The sequence below is a fragment of the Canis aureus genome, chromosome 17 (assembly GCF_053574225.1).
Source record: "Canis aureus isolate CA01 chromosome 17, VMU_Caureus_v.1.0, whole genome shotgun sequence".
Classification (NCBI taxonomy): Eukaryota; Metazoa; Chordata; class Mammalia; order Carnivora; family Canidae; genus Canis; species Canis aureus.
This window is the reverse complement of record NC_135627.1, coordinates 13,048,831-13,068,298: the sequence shown is the minus strand read 5'-3', so window position 1 is coordinate 13,068,298 and position 19,468 is coordinate 13,048,831. Positions and strand designations below refer to the sequence as shown.

Below are 19,468 nucleotides of genomic sequence, written 5' to 3'. Positions count from 1 at the left end.
ACTTAAAAACAACTTTGGGAACACAACCTGTTTTTAAAGTGTTGACGATCCGTCTATTATTCCTGTTGGCTAGAGGGACTGGGATTTAATAGCCGACATAAACGTCTGTAACCCATCATTTAATCACTTACGCAATATGATTCACTAAATCATATTCATCTTAATATTGTTCCGAGAGTGTGAATTACCATTAAGTGTCTCAGGGAAAGATACACCTCAGAATACCTGTGTTTCAAACTGCCAATTTATTGTACATTTATTTTCTTGTTGTGGAATTCCCGTCTTTCAAGGACTTGGGGAACGACTTGGGGAATGTCTGTGTATTCTGGTGAACAAGGCTGATGCTAATCTGCTGAAACTGTAAACATAAATGAGTGCACCTGCCAGCCTGTTAGAATTAGGCCTTCTGGAACATGTACCCCCTCCCCCTTTCCCTTGCCTTCTCTTCGTTGCCAGACTGGTTTGGTGAGGTATTTAGTTTCAGGGTTTCCTGTTGGTACTGTGCTAAGGACTTCTGAGCCCAAGTCTCTAGCTACGCATTAAGTGGTGTTCCCTTGTGTGGTTTGGATTAAGAAGTGATCAAATATTGCTGTTGGGTGCATGAACTATATTTGACTGCGTTTCTTCAGTTTTCCTAAACCAAAGCATGCAAGACTGTTCCTAGCTGTTCTTTTTAGCTAGGAGCTGTATGGGATCTCCCTAAGAAATAGGAATGGAAGTATGTATTCATCTTTTAAGACCATTTTACTTGATAACTGCTGATGTCTGTGCTTTGCATTTATAAGCCCTCTGTCTGGAAGGAACTTTTTTCCTTTCCTCCCCCATAAACTCCTATGCACCCTTAAGGACCCTAATGGTTTTACCCAGACACTAATTTTTGAGACAGTGGCTGGGGCCTTTTCTTCCCTCCCTCAGACCTCTTTGCTTATACACCTATTATAAGGGTGGAGCTGAACTGCTTGGGTTCAAATTCCATTTTTTTTTTTTCTGACTCCTTTCTCCTTTGTAAAATGAGGCTGATAATAAACCCTACCTCCTTCTAGGGTAATAAAGTTGTTCCATACCCTTTATTTGGACCAACTCGGCACATACTAAGCACTTAATACAAGTAAGATGAGTGGTGCCTTTGCCACTCTGCTGGACAGGGACCTTGCCTTAGTGTCTCAAATCCAGCACCTAGCACAGTGCCTGGCATGTATTAGGTGCTCATTAAATTGTTTACTGACTGCACGTTAGAATGAGTTTATCTTACAAGTCAAATTAATGTCTTTTTTTTTCCACATGTCTCATCCATTCCTATTTTAACTTTTCTAGTTTGGCCAGAGTGTTTCTTCTCAACCAGTGGGTAACAGATGTTTTCTGTAACCGCCTGTAAAAAGGCAGCTATCAGCATTTTTATTGACAGAGCTGATTCTAAATTGCTACCTTGTGCTCTTTAAGAAGAGAAACAGCCAGGCCTTCGCACAGCTGGAAGGCATCAGGCCGGCCACAGTGACTCAGTCTTAGCACTCAGGATGGGAGCACGGTGCACATATGCCCATAACTGCTGGAAAACCTTGCTCTGCAACTTTTTGCTGTGAATTCATAAGGCTGAGCTTCTGACCCTGGAAGTGTCGCCCTTGCCCACACGTGATCGTTCCTTTGATTGGGCACCTCCAGAGAATGACCTCCCTCCCCTTCCTCACTCACATTCACCACACAGATGGGCAGGGCACATGGCCAGCCGTCCTGGCGGTTTCCCTTTGTGAACATTCTTCTCCCAACCCTGTATTTCCTTGGGGATTGAATTTCCTGGGCCTCTCCTCATTAGTTTTGTTTTAGGGTAGAAAGCAGGTGGAGTCATTTAAAATACAAATTCCCTAAACATTTGCAACCACAAATAACCGAACTGTAGACTGCATGGTCATCTCTATTGTTCATAGCCTTTCTTAAAGAGCTATTTAAGGGTTTAACCTTTGGGAAAGCCTCAGTGGTGAGCTCCAGTTTCTTCTACGTGGTAGTTTTAACAACCACCTTTGCTCTTGAACTTGGACAGTTGGCTGAGGTATTTCCTCTGCAGAGTGGAAAGTTCAAACACAGTATTTATAGTAAAATCTTACATGGCATTTTATCATCTTTATGTGGAAAATGCTGTGCAAATAAGCCTCACCCTGTGGTTTGTGATCTGCAGCTTTCTCTTCCCACCCGAGGTTCTAATGTGAAGTGCCTCCTGCAGATCCGAAAGGGTTAATGACACTTCTCCCTGCCCCCCTCTGGCCCCATCGAGGGCCATCCCCCACTTAAGATCTCTGAGAAGGTTTTATATATCCTGGCTTCCTGACCCCACTGGTAAACAAACACTGTTCCTACTGACGTTGGGCTGGTTGCATGAAGCAGATGGTTTTCTCTTCCAAGTGTTTATTCAGTTTGTGTTTTCATTAGCAAGGTCACTGTAGGAAGAGTTGAGAAGAGCAGGGGATATAAAAGGGAGCCATTTCTTTTGCTGCTTTGGAGCAGCCCTGATAAAAACATGTGGGAAAGCTGCTCATGGGAGAAGACACCTGGTCTGTGTTGAGCTGGCAGGAGTGGCTGGCCGGGTGCAGGCAGGCTGGCAGCGGTGTGGGAGCCTTCCAGAAGCATGCCCAGCGGGGCCCAGCGAGAGGAGAGTTGTGGCAGGAGGAGCTCCGTGTCAACCATAGCTATCAGAGGGTCCTGTCATTGTGCCTTCCGTATATTTGTGTCTTGTCCTTACTTCCCCTAGAAGCGTGTATAGCTCCCAGATGCCTGAGGATGAGGTGGATTTGTGAGTGTGGGGAGGCTGGAAGGAGGCTCCCAGCTCAAGGGCTAGGCCGCTGAGCTGCTGGGGCTGTGGTGTCCTCATTTTCCACCCCTGTCCTTGCCAGTTCACCTTCTGTGTTAGCATTGCATGCGAGACCTGCTCTTGTTGCCTGCTTGGTTGGGACTCCAGAGTATAGAATGAGCTGGTAGGATGGACAGGGCCAGCCTCTTGTGTTCCTGCTTGTCGAGTCCTACACTTGGGGGTACCTGGACCCAGCAGACACCTGACGCGTGTGCCTGCCTGCCAATACCTACGTTCAGTCCTCTGACTCTCCAACTGGAGAGGTGGTTTGTGCTGCCCTCCTGTTAAGGTCAGGGCACCCATGGGAAGACCTTTTATTTTATTTACTAATTTTTAAAAGATTTTATTTATTCATGAGAGACACAGAGCGAGAGGCTGAGACACAGGCAGAGGCTCCCTGTGGGGAGCCCGATGTGGGACTCGATCCCAGGACCCTGGGATCACAACCTGAGCCGAAGGCAAATGTTCTGCCACCCAGGCACCCTGGGAAGAGCTTTTAATCCCTTCCCCCATTTTTTGCACAGATTTAAGATAGGCCTGGGTTTGAAGCCCCGCCTGCATGACCCCCAATACCATCCCCTCTTCCCCGCACTTATCACCACCTTTCCAATGGCTCCCAAGGGGAAGGTCACCACATTCTCCTCTCTGAGCTATTTGGTGCTTTCCTCATTGTAAACGCCACCCAGCTTCGCTTCCAACACCTTTATCACCGCCCCACCAACCATCCAGGGCCCCTGTGGCTCCTCCTAGGGGTCTTGTGCTTTCTCCTTACAGTGCTTGTTTTCTGCACCTCTAATTAGACTTTGAACCACGGACTCTGAGCTTTTTTTCTCTTTAATTAGGTCCTTTACATCCCTGCTGAGACCCCGTTTGCTTATCTGCAAAATGAGGTGTTTGGTCAAGATGATGTTAAAGGCCTTTTTTCCTCCCTTTTTTTGGAAGCTGGGACTCTGCGTTGACATCTTTGTTGATGGATTGTTTAACTTTTCCGGACTAGTATTTGTTAATTGCCCAGGAAGATGGTAAACTTTTTGAGGAAAAGGAACTTTAAAAAAACAAAACAAAACAAAAACCCTCTAAAACAACCAGACCTGATTGGACACAGAAGTTACTGTTACCTACAAAGTACTTAAAAAAAAAAAAAGGTGGGGTGGGTGAACAAGTGTGCTGTGATTTATATATGATATTTATGCAGCATCAGGAAATGTCAGTATTTAATTTGTGTGTGTGGGGGCGGGGGTTGCTTCAATCTCAGTGAACTAAGGCTAACCTATATTGAGTTGACAGTGGAAAATAGAAGAATGAAAAGAATGAAAGAAATCAGTTATTTTCTAGACAACACATTAATAGTAGGAAATCCGTTTGTTGGAGACAGAAGACCTTTAAAATTTTTAAGAAATAATTGGCATGTCCTAATAAGAGTCCATAGAGGTTTTTATTACTGGGTGCAAAATGGCCTGTGTTAGCTCAGAACTACTTAGGTGTCTCTGATGCTCCATCCTTTGTTTTGTTTTAAAAAAAGATGTTATTTATTTGAGAGAGTCAGCATAGATGGGGGGAGAGGCAGAGGGAGAAACAGACTCCCCACTGAGCAGGGAGCCTGCTGTGGGGCTCGATTCCAGGATCCCAGGATCATGACCTGAGCTGAAGGCAGGTGCTTAATCGACTGAACCACCCAGGTGCCCCTCTTATGGTCCGTTCTTAAATGATTAAAGATCATTTTCTTACCTTTTGAAATGAAACTCAATATCTAATTTTCACCGGGACTGGGCTTGACATCCTTTGAGAGCTTGTCCTCTGAGTGCTTTGGTTCCTCAAGAGGTCTTAAATGGTCCTAGAATTTTAAAGCTGTCTTCAGAAGCTAGACCTCAGAAAAAGGAGTCAGACTAGTTTGGTTTTAAAGCTCCGTGCTTCCTTGCGGACCTCCGCTTGACGCCTCCCCCAGAGCAACTGTCTTTAGGAAAGCACGTTCCTTTTCTCTCTCTTGGTCTTTATTTTGTATGAATTTTGTGTCTCATCCCTCTACCTTCCTTCTTTTTTTCCTAAGCCGCTGAAAGTCGCTTTTACTTTTTTGTCCCCAAAGAGATGGAATATATATTTAACTGAAGGTCTTGTGCAGGGCAGGGGTTAGTGTGTGTGTGTGGGGGGATGGATCTTCCTTTCTTAGAAATGTTGGGCTTCTTATTCCCCTGGAATTACTGATCCCTGGCTGTGGGGTGGGTTGTTCCCTCCAGTTGATCAGATTAGAGTGATGCTAGAAGGCAGACGGGTTCCAGGACTACTTGATATCTCTCTCTCTTTCTTTCTCCCCCCCCCCCCCCTCCATGAAATGCACTTGGAAGGGGAGTGTGGTGAAGGGAGGAGTTGGTGGTGGTGAGACCTGAATAAAGTTTAATTGGCCATTTTAAAACCGAAGGGAGCTGTGTATGCCCAGCTCTTAAAGCAGCTGCAGTTTGAACCAGAATGAGGGGAAGAAATCTCACCAGTTCACCCAGCGTTTTAAAAATAAGTCTCTCTTTCTTTCCTTATCTCTGTTGCTTTTGGCTCTTCTTATTAGCAGAGTTTCTGAAATAGTATTTTTATGTTCACTCTGCTTTGCATAGTCCTTTCTGGTTTTTATTTAACTGGAATGATCAATGGTGCTGTCTGGGTCTGGCCTCATGAGGTTAAATTTAAAGGCCATTTTAATAGATTAAAACTTTTTCTTCATAAATCATTTCAGCCTAATACTGTTAGCCTTCCTTTCTAGCTCCTTGAAAGCCAAGAGTAGAATTTAGATGTTGGCCCGAAATGTTTGTGTGCGTTCCTTTCAACTTGAATTTAGATGCCTGTGATCAAAGTCTGCTCGTAGCTCTGACATGATTGCAGGAATTCCATACAGCTGTTTGTTCTTTTCTCCCTGAAAGTCTCTCAGAACCTAATAAATTAAAAAAAAAAACAACAAAAAAACCAAACCTGTAATTGAGAATGTCTGTATCTGATGTTAAAATGGGCCAATATGCTGAGAAAACATAGGGAGTTTGAGAGCTGCTCCCCTATCACCCTCTTAATGGGAGATAATAAATTATCTGATTCCAGGAAACAGGAGGTTAGAAGGGGAAAATCCAGGACACTGGATCCTGGCTTCTTCATCACTCCCTGGCTGCGTGGCTCTGGATGTGTAAGATAACCATTCTCAGCCTATCTCCTCCCTAAGTGTGGAGGATGCCTACCTTGTGGGGCTGAGGCGGAGTCAGACGGAAAAACACTGCAGAGCTCTGGACTCGAATCCACTTCTCAAGAAAGTTTGTCTTTTTTGGGACACCTGGGTGGTTCAGTGCTTGAGCATCTGCCTTCAGCTCAGGGCATGATCCCCAGGTCCAGGGATCACGTCCTGCATTGGGCTCCCCATGGGAAGCCTGCTTCCCCCTCTGCCTCTCTCTGCATGTCTCTCATGAATAAATAATTTTTTTTTAAAAGGTGTCTTTTTTTTTTTTTTTTTTCTTATCCTGTTAAGATTTAGTTCCTGGGTTGTTCTTGAACAGAATTGAGATTATGCTAGCGTTTTTGGCTAGGTGAAATTGGGGGGAAAAGTGTGAAAGCACTTTAAGATAAAATGAAAATAGTATGCTCCTGTCAAGTGGAATTCCCCCTCCTAAAGTATCCCCCCCCCCCCATAGCTTTCTACGCAGTCTTACAGTTGATTTGACCTTTCTTTGGAGGGTTTTTCCTAAAATAGATGTATCCCAGGTGACTTTGGAAGGTCTGTAAGCATGAAGTATCACTTGGACAGCTGTGATGAATTCTGAATTCTGTTTCTGAAAAGCACATTTACTTTTTTTTTTTTTTTTTTAATGTATTTGTAGTTTCTCTATGCCTCCACTTCGTTAGCTTTGAAATGGAGGAGTGTTCTTTTAGCTTAATTTTTATGTGCATTCTAGCACAAGCTGGATGAAGGTTTTCAAGGTAGATGCAGGCTGTCAAGACTTCCAGGACAGCTCTTCACGGTGTGGATTCTGTGGGTTCTTTGAAGGAAGTGCTTAGCTGGTGAGGTACTCTTGTGTTTGAATGTTAATGTGAAATATGAACATAAGTCACACTGATTTATTCTTAATTATCTGCTGTTTCTTACAAGAGTGTCTTCATCTCTTTGAACATTTGAGTTGGACATTTTAACTGCTATGAAAGGGATGGAATGATTTTGATGAATTTGGGGTCTTCTGTAAGTGAGCAGTTCCGAAAGGCTTTAACACTTTGCAACTATAAGTGACTGCTTTTTGGGTTTCTCTTTCCTTACTTATATAAACAGGAAGCTAGACTAGATTCCCACAGTGGAATCTGTGGCTCTGGTGTTATTTTATGGAAAGTGACCTGGAAAACACGATAGGAGTTGTGTAAATGTTTATGAACACACAAGGCAAGGTGCGGCTAGTGATAAGAAAGTGAATAAAAATGACTGCCTTTTAAAAATCCCTTGCCATGTGGCAAACATTGTGCCGATAAGTCTGTCCTTCTGTCACTTGTGGCTGAGCAGTGAATGGAGCATGAATGAGGCTTGCAGGCCATGAGGGGCTTGGTCTAGGTCAGAGAGCTGGGAAGTGGGGGGAGCTGGGTCCTGGCCCTGCGCATCTGTACGTTGAAGCCTTGCTTTTCCCACATCATTAGAATGTCCAGGGCCAGAAGTAGCCCTGAGGGTAGCCCTGAGGATAACCCAGCAGGTCACTCATGCTGGCTCCTGGCACGTGCTGGTGATCGGTGCCCTTAGGTGGCCGGGGCTGGGGGGCTGGGATTGAACAGGGCTAAGCCTGCAGGAGGAACACCCAGTGACCAGAGGCCTTGGGTCATTGTCCTGTCTCTGTGGTGTCTACCAATACAGACTCTGGTGGAAGGCCCAGGAGGAATCGAGGAGGTAGAGTGGATCACACTTGGCATCTCACTGGATGGGAGCACCTAGAGAGCGGGAGACCGTACAGCCCTTAGGTTCACAATTTGGGTGGCTTCCTGCTGTCGCAGAGGACTAGGACATCACCCAGCACAGGCTTTCCATGACAACCGCTGTACTAGAAATCGCGTCTTCCTGTAATTGACGGGAAAGGAATGTTGCTGATGTTGCTAATAAAAGGCACTGCCTTATTCTTAATCATGAAGAAGAATCTGTGACTCTGTAAATGAACCTCTAAGATTCATAGTGATTATGTAAATTGCACAGACTGGAAGTATCAAATGGAGGTTGATTGCTTGGTTTCCATTTGTATTAGGAAAATTCTGTTTTAGCATTTCCATTTCCTTGTCATTCAGAAGCTATGCTCTTCAGCACACGGTGAAATTGAAATTTGGGGAGAGCCTTGAAATTTGGGGTCTTGAAAGGAGAGCCTTGAAATTTGGGGTCTTGAAAGGACCTGGTTCCAAGTCATTAGAAAGGGAGGGGGTGAGAGCGGTCCTCAGCTTGTCATTTAATTTTGATGCAGTTTACTTTTTTTTTGTTTTTTAAGATATATTTATTCATGAGAGACACAGAGAGGGGTATAGACACAGAGGGAGAAGCAGACTCCTTGCAGGGACCCCGGGATCACACCCTGAGCCAAAGGCAGATGCTCAACCACTGAGCCACCCAGGTGCCCCATTGAGGCAGTTTACTTACGAGGTGTAGCATAAGGTGCCTTAGGCTGTTAGGTCATCTTCCAGTGATCAGAAGCTGTTTCTGTCTGCAAACAGAACACACATGCTCAATTACCTTTGGCCTAGATAGAAGGCTGAATGTCTACAACATTGAAAAGCAAGACCAAAGAGCATTTGTCGAGTTATTAGAGTGTGGAAAAAATACCTAAAATCTGTATTAGTTTCCTAGGGTTGCTGGGACCAGGCAATTCATATACTACAGACTGGGGGCTTCCACAACAGAAGTGTATTCCATCTCCATTTGGAGGCTGGAATTCCATGATAAGGGTGTCCACAGGGTTGGATCCTTGTGAGGGAGGATGCATTCCACAGCTTTCCCCTAGCTTCTGGTGGTTTGCTGGCATGTTCTTGGGCTTATAGATGTGATGCCCCCACCTCAGCCTCCACGTTTCCATGGCGTTCCCCCTGTGTTGGGTAAGTGTCTCCAATTTTCTCTTTCTATATGAATGCCAGCTCTGCAAGATGACGACCCCAGCCCTAATGACCTCATTTGAACTAGATGAGCTCCGTGAAGGTCCTATTTCCAAATAAAGCCCCATTCTAAAGTACTGGGGGTTAGGAGTCCAATATATGAGTCTCGGGGAACCCAATGCAACCCATAACAGATGCATAGTTAACATTAAGAGAATGAAGGAAAAAAGTCTGTCTCACCCTGAGGCTCAAGATGCCTTTTCCCTAGCACACCTGTTAAAAATAAAACCCTCTAGTCTTTGTTCTCACTGAACAGTTAATAGAAAGATTTTTATTTATTTATTTTTGGTAGAGGGGAAGGCAGTTAAAAACTCATTGTAAGAGTTATAATCTAAAGCATTCCTCCATTCCTGATTCTGAGTATATGCCCCTTAAACTAGGAACAGAAATAAGAGTAAAAGGCATTTGTGATGGCTCTGAAGGTACAGGAGACACTGGAATGTGATAGATGTTCAATAATAAATACTTGGTAACATTTTTATGAAAGCCCATGCTTTTAGCATTCTGTGACTTTTTTTTTTTTTTTTTTTTTAACTCTCCTCTGTCCATGGTGACATTGGCTTTTTGAATCCAACTTGATCTGCCTCTCCATCTTGTCCCTCCCATGACCTCTGCTCTTCACCCTTGTAGCCACCTCTTCTCCCTCACTGATGCTCTGCTCATGGTTCAGAACCCAGTGACTTCTGTTAGGGTGTCTGTCCCTTGCATTGCTGTGATGCTGGCGGTAGCCACAGCTCCTTTCTTCTTTGTGGCAACACCAGCCAGTGAAGGGATGTTGGAAAAAAGTATACAATAGCAGAGGCTTGTGGCTGCTGCAAATGTACCACCTCAGATCTTACCTGGTCATTGGAGCTTTCTAGCTCCTCTGATAGCAAGCCCTTAGTCACTACTTTGCTGTGTCCAGTGTGGCCGTGGCAGGTCATCTAGTCCCTTCTGGCCAGTGCAGTGCACTCTCCTGTGGCCCCACGGGGCGCTGTCATCTTTAGGTTTGAAGAGGCAGGAAGATGGACTGTTTTTGTTTTTTTTTTTCTTTTTAGGTTTTATTTATTTGGGAGAGAGAGGCAGAAACATAGGCAGAAGGAGAAGCAGGCTCAGTGTGGGGAGTCTGATGTGGGACTTGATCCCAGGACTCCGGGATCATGCCCTGAGGTGAAGGCAAATGCTCAACCGCTGAGCCACCCAGGTGCCCCAAGAGGGATTGGTTCTTAGGCCGCTCATGGTGTGGCCGTGCAGGATGGACTGGCCAGCAGGAGTGATGGCCATCACCAGAGCCCTAGCAGGGCCAAGAAGGAAGGAGGGGAGAAGAGAGGTGGGTGATGAAAAGCCCACCTCTGTTCCTGCCACGTGTCTCCAATCAATGTCTCCTCCTGCTGAGCCCAACTAGAAGACTACAAACGATGGCACCATGGCCAGCAGGCTGTCCTGGCCAGTCAGCAGGGGGAATGGGGAAGAGCCAGGACATGCTATCTTAGGGGTTGAGCAAGCCTACCACCTCACAGAAAATTAAGACCACCAGGTGTGGCTTCCTCTAGCTCATACCTCTAAACTTCTGCTTGTTTCTTTTCTTGTGCTTTCACTTCAGCCTTGGGTGAGGGGTTTCTCTTTACACCCTGTGACCCCTCCATCCTTAGTCCCATCTCCCGCTGGACTTTGCATTACCTGGCAGACATCGACACAGATACTTTTATTCACATATCAATCCTGTGATTCATGGACATGCTTTAATTTGCACGTGATTTCATCAGTGGAATCCAAAAGATGAAGATAAAAAAGCCAACCAGAGTTGTGTGTGGCTCTAGTGTATACCAAATAGGAGTTGAAACACAACTTAAATATCCCTATTAGCCATCTGATTATCCCTCGGCCTGATTTAATGCTTTCAGCAAGTACCGAGATGATGTATTTTATTGGAGCTGTTACATGGGATATCTGGTTTTGTAACACGATGCTGGGAAGTATTTCTTCTCCTTCGTTAGCTGGGGTTCGGTTGTATTTAACAGCTGCCTGCATCTAGGTAGATGTCATCGGGATAACTAGTGTCCCTGTTTGCTGACCGCATGATGAAGTGTCTGGGCCCCTGCCCTGCCCAGACTGCTCCTGGTTTAAGCTCTTGCCCATTATTCCCCTCTAAAGAGGAAACCCAGGACACCTGAGTGGCTCAGTGGTTGAGCATATCCCTTTGGCCCAGGGTGTGATCCTGGAGACCCGGGATCCCACATGGGGCTCCCAGCAGGGAACCTGCTTCTTTCTCCCTCTGCCTGTGTCTCTGCCTCTTTCTCTGTGTCTCTCATGAATAAAGAAATAAAATCTTTTAAAAAAACAAAGAGGAAACCCTCATTCCAGGCGAAGTCTTAGTGTTTGCTAACCGTGAACTTGCTGATAACAAAGCTAGTCTGTCTTTTTCTTCCCCCCTCCCCCTTCCTTTCCATCCCCAGGGCGATTTTTGTAAGGTGGGCTTTTCCATTAGTGCTCACCACTGCCTTCTCTTTTGAACCTCCTAAGAGGTACATGGCAGTCTTAGAAAAGAAAACTCTAATTTTCTCCAGAAAACTGGTTCAACCAGACACTGCCAGCAGCCGTTCGGCGCCCTGCCAACCCAGGGCTGTTTGAGAGAGGTTTTATGTGGGTATGAGCTACATTGCTTAGCTTCCAAAATTATTTTTGCCCTCTGTCTGGCTTCTAAAATGCTTGACAAAGGGGCCTGGGGAGTTGGTTTTGTTTTTGGTCTTTGCTGGGTGGTACACAAGGTACTGGACTGAAGTTCTTTTTCTGGGTGCCGTGGACCCACGTGATCCCTCCAGGCCATCTGTGGTGTCAGTGAGGCCTGCTGGCCGCACTAACTGCTGTGACATCGAGGTGACCCATTAGAGGTAGTCTTGTTTCCTGGGCTCCTCAGCCACGTAACGACTCAGTCTGACCCTTGTTGAAACAGAATGTGTTCTAGTTTGCTAGGCCTGCCACAACCTGGGACCGCAGACAGGGCAGCTTCAATGACAGAAATGTATCCTCTCCCCATTCTGGAAACCGACTGAGATCCAGATGTTGGCAGGACTGGGTTTCTTCTGCGGCTCTGAGGGAGAAATCTCTCTCGGGCCCTCCCCTAGCTTCTTGTGATTTGCTTATGATCTTTGGTGTTCTTTGGCTTGTAAATGTGTCTCTGCCTTCATCTTTGCTTGGTATTCTCTCAGTGTGTCTCTGTTTCTCCCCTGCTGATTTAGGGCCCTAGGCATTCTAACTTGATCATCTGCAAAGACCCTATTTCCAAATAGGGTGCTGGGGATTAGGACTCACATGTGAGTTTTGTTGAGATCTCATTCAGTGCCTACGTATAGTACAGCGACTCTTCCTTGTTCAGCTTCCTTATGAAGTATCATTTGAGAAATGGTTGGGCCATTTGGTGCCGTGACTCCTAGCTTTGCAATTTATGCACCACTTTTCTGCTCTGGTTCCTTTGGAGCACTGTGTAGGATAGGACCTTTTCCTAGTAAGTGGAGGAGACTCGTAGCACCCAAGGTTCCTCTTAAATCACACATCTGCATATTTGAAATGAGACCTGTGGTATGGGCAACTGCATTAGATGAGGAATCTTGGCTGTTTCAATCAAGCGAACCACAGGAGTAGGTTGGTTTTGAATAATTTTCCTTCCTCCCCCAGCATTTTTCCATGAATCTGTAATGGGAGAGTGCTAGCTTGAGAGTTCTTGAGGAGCACCTCCCCACATCATCCTCTTGTGTTTCTCACGTCTGTCCATTCACTGATTCTGGTGAAAATAGTTCCTTTGACGTCTTGGTCCAGGTTGAAAACACAAGCCTTTATTGCTTTCCCAGTATTCTCTCAATCTTTAAATGGTTATGCCACACATCACTGACCATTCAGGAAATGCAAATTGGATTCACCGTGAGATATCCCTTCCCACCCATGAGGATGCTGCTATCAAAAAACCAGAATCTAACAAATACTGGGTGAGAATATGGAGAAAGTGAAACCTTTGTGCCCTGTTGGTGAGAATGTAAAATGGCAGCCACGATGGAAAATACAGCAGTTCCTCTGGAATTACCCTACGATCTAGCAGTGCTAACTCTAGGTATATATTTAAAAAGAAATTGAAAACCGAATCTTGAAGAGCTATTGGTGTACTAGGTTCATTACAGCATTTTTCACAGTAACCAGGAGGTAGAAGCAACCCAAATGTGTGTTGGATGAGTGGCTGACATGTAGAATATACATACTATGGAATAGACTTAGCCTTAAAGGAAGGAAATGCTGTCACATGCTGTAATGTGGATGAATGAACCTTGAGGATGTTAAGTGAAATAAGCTACAAAGAGACAGATACTGCATGAGTCCAACTTACATGAGATACCAAGAGTAGTCCAATTCATAGAAACAGAAAGTAGAACAGTGGTTGCCAGAGGCTTGGGAAGGGAAGTAGGGAGCTGTTTTAGCAGAATGTAGTTCCAGTTTTGTAAACTGGAAAAAATTCTGGAGATCTACATGAATATATGTAACACTAGTGAACTATATACACTTAAGGAGCATTAAGATGGGAAGTATTGCTGGGGCACCTGGGTAGCTCAGTCAGTTAAACATCTGCCTTCAACTCAGGTCATTGATCCCAGGGTCCTGGCATCCAGTCACATCAGGGTCCCTGCTCAGTGGGGAGTGCTTCTCCCTCTGCCTCTCCCCCTGCTTCTGCTTTCTCTGTCTCTCTGTCAAATCTTAAAAAAAAAAAAAAAAAGTATCACTATATGGATTTTTTTTTAACCACAATTAACAAAAAAGGAAACTAGTTAAAACAGCCACAGCTGATTTCAGCTCTAAAGATAAACAGGCTGGTCCTTCATTTCCACTGCGTTTCAGGTGACTCCTCACAGGGTAGCAGCTGGGGCTTGGGCTATGGAAATAGGATCAACCATGGGGGAAAAGGTTTGGAGGTAGGAACAGATTTGTTAAACATAAGTTAAAATACTAGCTCCTGAGTATGTGACCTCCACTCTGTAGATGACTGATAGGAGATACTTTGAAAACATCCAAGGTGACTTTGAAGTTTCGCTAACATTCACAGCATCGTTTGGTGTTGGCGTTTATCGCTTGATTATGTGTCATTAGTTATTATTTTATGGCTCTTGCCTCCCACAGAGATGTTAAATTCCTTTAAGGCTGGGTCTGGGTTCTCAGTGACCTTCACTGGCAGTTGCGGGTTTCCTGCACATACCAGGAGTAAATAGCCACTAGACCTTTTTTTTTTTTGCCTATTGATCTACTTGGGGAACCTTTGGCAAATCACTTCTCCCTAAGGTTCACTTCACCTCCAGGTGTGGTGTTGGCTGGGTCTTGGGTTATCCTATGATTGAGAACGCTTTGTGAAGACGCAATTTCAAAAATGATCCTAAAGTTACCAAAGATGTTAACATTCAAAGATGCCAAGTGTTCTTTACTTTTTAGCATTTCTATGTGAATTGACCAGTTGAATAAGATTCTCACAAACTTTTAATCTTTTAATTTTCTCTTTTAATATTGCATAAAACCTGTCTTCAAGTAAGCAAGCCAAGTGGTATCTCCTTGCCGAACTTGGCACACAGATCTGCAATTAAATATTGTTTTTGAGTAATGTATGACATTCCAAGCGGAGAGCTGCCAAGACATACGATTTGGACCTTATTCTAATTAATTCCCTGCAAATGATAAATTTTCTATTCTTTGTCCTTCTGCTCACATTTTCTCCTCCTTTGCAGAGATTCTTCTGACCATGAACATCAAACAAGTAAAACAAAACAAAACAAAACAAAAACTACTTATTCTGCTTGTGTTGTAGCATTTGGAAACCTGTGGACCAGATTTTTTTTTTTTTTTTTTTTTACAAATTTTAAGTTGTGTCCCCAAAGTATAGCATTCAGGCAAATTTTCCTGGTATGAAATCCTCTTTACTTAAATTTTATTCACAGCTTGAGGCCTCTGAGTGACAACGTCAAATATTAATTTATGGCAGTGACAGGACATGATAGCATAATCTCAAGAGTTTTTGTTAGAGGAATAAGGTCACAGGACATTAATGAAAACCAGGAGGGAGATGTCTGCACACTGGTAGAAGGATGTGGAACTTGGGATATCTCACTGCAGTTATAAGGCTCCCTTTATCTCTGCTGTGTTGCCTGTTACAGGTTAGAGAAATGGAAAAAGGTGATAGAATATGTAATTCTAGTTTATGAGAGTTTTAAGAATTATTCAGAAAGAAAGCATTCTGTGAAAGCCAAGTTGTGATAGTCTAATGTTTTTCAGCAGGTTACTTATTGGTCATAGTCACTGATCATGCCTAGGAGCCAAGGGGCTGTGGGGTTAATGAGTCCTTGCTTCTTTACTTAAAGACCTGAATACCACCCCATCTGCCCCTCCCCCTGCCAAGAGATTGGGGCATCTTGAAAATATTGTCCTTATCCACAAAGATACCTTATTAGTTGATCTTAATAATTGCTTGTTAACATGATAATTTTGAGCATTAGAGGCTTTTGCGTCTTTGAACAGGTTCTGGGATTTAGTGAGCACAAAACTTTTGATCTTTAAACACAGATTAACTCTAAAACCTTTTGAAGCTCCTTAATATGTCTAAAGTAATCTGTGTTCATTTTAGAAAATTGGGAAAAATGCACAAAACTGTCAAAAATCAACTAGGCAAAGATACTGATATTTTCTGCTATTGCCAGGCAGTTGTCTTTGGGTTGTAAGCCACAGGATGAGGCTGTGCCTAGCGTAAGTAAAGAAGGGGGCTGTCGAAAAGTCTGTGGCAGCTCCCCATGGCCAAATAGCACGGACATGAATAATTGTGAGCCAGGCAACCACTCTGTCTTCTCCAATACCTTTCTATAAAATGAGATGTGTGGATTGGGTGTTCCTCATTCTCTCCATCTTGGGAAATCGAGTAAGGGGTGGAGGGACTGGCAAAGAGGAGGACGCTCAGGGGGTAGGGGGTGAACACAGAGAAATTATCTCTAGCTGACCTGCAGGGAGTGGTTTAGCTGTTCACCGGGATGGGCTTGGGAGCACAGAACACCATACGATGCTCCCTGGGCCAGGCTGCTACTTGGATAGAAGACAGAATGTGTTCTTAAGATCTGAGCCAGGGAAGCATAGGAAGGTGACGCCAGGAGAGTAGAACCCTGAGCAAACTATACTGGCAGTCAGGGGAAAAGAAGAGAGCAATAAAGCAGTTAATAGGGCAACCTGTAGATCTTCCCATTTAGATACTATTTTGTAACCTATTTCTGTTGCAGTCTTAGGATTCATAAAGGGACTGGGGTATATTCTTTCCCTCTATGAAATTTGCCTTTTTTGCTTAACCAGTGACTCCATGAATCTTTGGGGGCCTGATGTTTTCATTCAGTTTTGCTTGCTCAGTTAAGTCTTTTTTTTTTTTTTTTTTCTTTTTGATTGCAAACCATGGTTTGAAGTGCAGGAACTTCAGATTTTATTTACTGTTACTTTGGAGGAGAACTGCTAGGGTTTGTAGGGAAAAGAATGTTCATCAGAGATAGTATTCAGGGGGCACCCGGGTGGCTCAGTGGTTGAGTATCTGCCTTCAGCTCGGGGCGTGATCCCAGGGTCCTGGGATTAAGTCCCGAATCTGGCTCCCCATAAGGAGCCTGCTTCTCCCTCTGCCTGTGTCTCTGCCTCTCTCTGTGTGTGTCTCATGAATACATAAATAAAATCTTTAAAAAAATAGTTTTCAGATTTCTATGCTATGAGGGTAGATTTCATAAATTGGCACTAATGTGACTCACTTAAGGCATGGAAAGATCTTACATTTTGGATGTATGCCTATTGAGAATTCAGGACTTTGAAACTTTGGAGTGATGTTTTTGATAGTATTGCCTGATTTTCCCAAAAAGTCTATAATAGCTTTCCTGTCCACAGAAGGTTAAGTGAGGACCCCATGAAGGCCTTTCATGGTGTTTGTTGTTATGTAGGAGGTCCACATGTTTATGGGCTTCTCTTTGGAGGCTTGCCTGTCCCCCTATGTCCCATGCCTGCAGGTTTTCTGTCTTTTTTTTTTTTTTTTTAAGATTTTATTGATTTGACAGGGAGCATTTGCATGAGCCTACTCATTCAGCCTACTGTGCACAAGTAGGCAGAGCAGCAGGGAGAAGCAGGCTCCCCACTGAGCAGAGAGCCAGCCATGGGGCTCCATCCCAGGACCCTGGGAACATGACCTGAACCTAAGGCAGATGCTTAACCTACTGAGCCACCCAGGCGTCCCAGGTTTTGTACTTCTAAATGAGTAGTGCTGCCTTGGATTTAACTCTGGCCTAGTGTGTAGGCTTTTCTTAGCAAGCTATAGATGGTTGAGGATACTGGCAAAGTATCCCATTCAGCCCATTTTATATTTACATTAGAGTTCCTTGTTGAAATAAAGGGATGGTTTAGCCTTAAGAAGGATGAGTAATAAGTAAGCTCTTTTTCTCCTGAGTTCAGAGCCAGCTGAGAAAGAAGCATGCTACCCATGGATGGCCACAGTGTTAGGCCAATGAGTGATATACACCAGGCTTCTTGCTGGCTGGCCATGCTGGTATCTGTGCCCCGAATCAGACTCCCTACTCAGTCACTGGCACACCCAGCTTCTTCCCCCAAAGTCACCCATCTGACAGATATAAATTCACCCCAGGAAAGGCGTGAGTGAAGGGTACTGAGCCAGGCCAGCCAGGGTCCCTTTGTAAGGAACCACTACAAGGTAATGGTGTTTTAATTGTTGTTAGAAGTCTTGTAGGAAGGCTCTGTATATGTAAAGAAGTTGATCTCTTAGGGGGAAGAAACTGAAAACTTTGGGACTCCCTCACCACTCAATTCAATGGAGAAGTTTTAAATTGCTAAGGAATATTTTTACTTCCTTTAAAAATTCAAGTTGTTGATAAGGACTGACATGCAATTCTGACTTGTTAGGGTATTAACTCATTTGGTATCTTCTGCTTGTGCTCCAGTGTCTGGAGTTAACTTGGATTTTGCTCTCAATTTCCTGCATATTTCAGGGAGGCCCCAGCTATCACAAGGACTCCCTTCATATTTCCTTTTCTGATATGGGAAAGGTGAGAAAGTTACCATCCCTTGGTGTGTATATGTATACCTACCTATGAGGATTTCTTCCCCAATCAGGAAAAGTTTGAATTTGCAACTAGGTTGTCAGTTACTAAGTTCATCTGTTTAAAAACAAACAAACAAACAAACAAACAAAAAAACCCCAGGTCTAGATAGTTTTATAGCCAGTCTAGAAAGAATAGATACTTTCTAAAATATAAAAATATAATACATAAAAAAAAATAAAAATAAAAAAAAATAAAATAAAAAAAAATATAATACATACTATTATATGATATAGCCTCAAAACCTAATATAAGTGATATGGAAAAGGAAAGTATAGGTCAATTTTACTATGACTACAACAATTGTATGAGTAAAACACAATTAAATTTACAAATTAATACCATGTGTGGTATTTTTTCAAATGTCAGCATGACTTAGGTTTATTCCATGAATTCAAGAATAGTTTGAGATTAGGATATCTTAAAATACTAAAAGAAAAAAAAAAAAGTGACTAGATGTTAAAAATGTATCGTAGTTGTTTTTAGATATGATTTTTAATATCTGAATGAAAGAGCTAGAAATCGAAAATGAAGACTGATTACCAAAATCCAACAACATTCAATTGCATGGTGAAATACTAAAACAGTTCCCATTAAAATCAAAACGCATGATTGTCTTCTCACTGTTTCATAGTGTTTTGAAGGTTTTAACTTCTAAGAGTAAGTTACGACATGTCTACTTTCTAATAAGCTTAATCTTAATGGCTGTAACTTCTGAGAACAGTAAGAAACTGGGAAATTATTTCCAAAGGACATCATCATACACTTAATTCAGATGTCCTTAAAAAAATTATCTTCGGTTTTTAAGTGAATTTGGATGACTGAAAAAAAAGAAATACATAGAAACTAGTGGCCTTTTTTTTTTTTCCGTCCTTGGAATAACCACTTAGAAATGGGGCAAAGTTCAAAATTGTGACCGAGAGTGAAAACTACTTAGATATTTTACTAGGAGGGAACAGAAGAACAATGTAAAACTTTATGGAACAACTTTTAGAAGCAAGATCCAAGTGGTGAAGGAATATACTGGACTCCGGGGCGGGGAGACTGTATCCTCAAATATTAGATCTCTCCATGGGAATTGACACGTTTGTCTTATTCCCATTAGAGCACTATGATTTCTTGGGAGGATAGAGTAAGAGGCAAGGTGATTTTTAAGTTCCTGTGAGAGAATAAGTGTGTGAAAATCACCAAGACTTTTTTTGAAATACGTAAAATGGCCTTGCTCTCTCAGACGTTAGACTCTTAGAACCACTGTAATTAAAATAGCAGGTACTAGTGCAGAAATAGAATCAAGAGTCTGAGTACTTGTGGGAAATGATATGTGGGAAAAGCACGCTCAAACTGGGTGGGAAAAGAATGGTTTGCTTAATAG

General features: G+C 43.4%; 1 protein-coding gene across 7 annotated transcripts in view; it reads left to right on the top strand.

Annotated features, from left to right (window-relative positions):
* FARP1 (FERM, ARH/RhoGEF and pleckstrin domain protein 1) overlaps nucleotides 1-19,468 on the top strand; it is a 288,608-nt gene that overhangs the window by 68,154 nt on the left and 200,986 nt on the right. The window lies entirely within an intron of this gene.